Raw genomic sequence first — 2,500 nt, forward strand, 5'->3', positions numbered from 1 at the left:
ACGTCATAGGGTCACCGAACTGGAACTGCCTTTGTTTTTTCGGGAAAAGATGGTCTAAAAATAGATTGGTCGGTAAAAATGCCGTTACATAGGCCCAGTATGGGAGCTGTAGGTTCCGGGTCATGGGTTCCTGGAATCTTAGAATTTTAGGGCCGTAGCAGGGTGAGGGGCCGGGGGGGCGTGCCCCTCCACTTTTTTCCCCCCAAAAGTAAAATCACACAAGTATAACAGTCATAAAATGTTGGAAGTAGAATTTCTTTTTCCAGATCCTGAAGTTTGAAACAACAAGATGTCAGTAATTCCGGATAGAATCATTCCTGATAAACATTTATTACAGTACCATTTCCCCAGTTCATATTTTTACTTCTTTTATTCGGTGATACAAAACTGCAGAAAAAAAACTGATAAAAAGAAAATCAACAAACGAGAAATGTGGCAAATGGGCCATTTCCGAGTTCTTGCCAGCCTCCTCTTCAAAGCGAGTCTAAGTGCGAAGTTTTTGTTGTGAAAATTACTTTTCATTCATATGTTAAGTAGAACCAATTAGCATCACAAAAACTTCACACTTAGACTCTCTTTGAAGAGGAGGCTGGCATGAACTCGGAAATGGCCTATTCATTGATGTGTCACATCGTCTTGACATCCAGGCTACTCACTGTCTGTGATCACGTATAATGACTTTACTAAGCCTCTTAGATCATTGAAATGCACTGTGCTTTTGTTTAAGAGTTTTCATCTATCAAAAACTTGAAATTTAAAGGGCCAAAATGCTGGGAAATGCACTTTCTAGTGTTTCGTTTTCAAATATTTTCAAAAAACTTGCTTACATTTCCGAACCCAGGTCCCTCAAATTTCAAAGAACAAGTTGCTTAAAATCTTTGTGCCCCCTCATTTTTTCCGGGCCTGCTACGGCCCTGATTAGATGAAAGCATTTTACTTCATGTTATTAGAGTTGAGAAGAACAGGGAAAGAAAGGAGATCGTCATGGCCACTGGCCAAAGGATCGAGCCAATTTTTCAAATGGACTAGTGAGCAGCACACAGCAACTGGTTTACGTTCTAATTCGCTTCGCTCAACCGAACGTAAATTATTTTCTGTTTACACTAACACTAAATCTTATAAAAATCACACAGTATTTGATGGGTAGGTTGCTCAGGCAATCAAACAACTCGCTTTATTAAATAAATCACACTTAATTGACATGTACTGAAAAAGATTATAAGTTACTAGAGGGATGCTACTACATTATACAACGTTAAGGCCTAAATTGCAAGTAACAAAAAGGCGATTTTGCGATTGTTCCTATATATACATGTCTTCAGTTCGCAGTGTCCGATTTTCACCTTCCGTGTAACTTCAACAGCCTTTCTGATAAAATTAGGGCTGTTAATTACTGCTGCAGTGACACCCCCAGACCAAAGGCTGTGTAAACCAACCATACTACTTCTCATCATAACCCAAACCCTTCAAGCAGTCCTTGAAAATCTCCCTACATCTACTATCACAGCTTATACACATTCTTGCTTTGAAGGAACCTCACTTGTCTGATAAGATTATGATCTCTACTAGTAGTTTCGATCTCACCCGATTTGATATATCTTTCTAAGATAGTGACTGGACAGAATTGATTATTTAACCTCTGGATATATACATAGTTCCCTTCTCTGTAGACGTCGTTCTTAGCCTTGGGGACGAAAATTCTAAGATAATCAGGAAAAAACTCCAAATGAGTAGGAGACATTAGGCTTAACTCATCGTAACGGAAAAACCCCGCAAAGCCTATGCAGCAGATTGCCGCTATACGTAAATCCTTCAAACTGGCAGAACTGCTCCCATGCTTATCAATTATTTCCTTAATCATTTCCGGTGTAACTGGTTCCTTTTTGGAATGGATCGGAGGCTTTGATCGCTTAACCGCTTGCAACAACTGCTGACAAGGAGCACTGTACAAGGGGTTGAGACCGGAAGCAACGTGTGGAATCATTTCAAAGCAGCGTGAGCCAATACGACAGAGCTATATGAGCTCGATCTTAGATAAACTTTCGATAAATAGTTACGCTAAACAAATACAAGGGAAGCGCTAAATGGTGGAGCTATAGCTACTCTGACGAATGACTGGCACAGCTGCAGAAAATTTTCAATCTCTTTCAGGTATCTGGAGGAGGTGGAGCTGGCTTTGGACTTAAGTAGTAAACGAACTAAATCCTTTGTTCCAGGCCTCGTAGCTTCTGGAAGTATTAAACATCCATGAAGGCGCGCTCTCAAAAATCTACAAAAACAAAACCAAAAAAGATTAATATAGGAAAAGGAACTGACGCAACAAACTCAACGTGTCGAGCCGCGGAGGTCCCAAGGACACTATTTGTTGGGAAAAAAGCCCTCTCTCTTCCTTGTGGGCCAACAACCCATATCTATCTATCTAGCTCTTTACAACTAGCCCTTATGGCTTGTGACATCCGATTTCTCTCTCTCTCTCTTTTTTTTTTTTTTTGCGTCCTAA

The 2,500-nt window shown here is 40.2% G+C and overlaps 1 protein-coding gene across 1 annotated transcript in view; it reads right to left on the reverse strand.

The window, feature by feature from the left end:
- The window catches only part of LOC138060786 (forkhead box protein N3-like), a 234,556-nt gene that overhangs the window by 45,274 nt on the left and 186,782 nt on the right, over window positions 1-2,500 (reverse strand). The gene's annotated exons all lie outside the window — the stretch shown is intronic.

This window comes from Montipora capricornis, chromosome 8 (assembly GCF_036669925.1).
Source record: "Montipora capricornis isolate CH-2021 chromosome 8, ASM3666992v2, whole genome shotgun sequence".
Taxonomy (NCBI): domain Eukaryota; kingdom Metazoa; phylum Cnidaria; class Anthozoa; order Scleractinia; family Acroporidae; genus Montipora; species Montipora capricornis.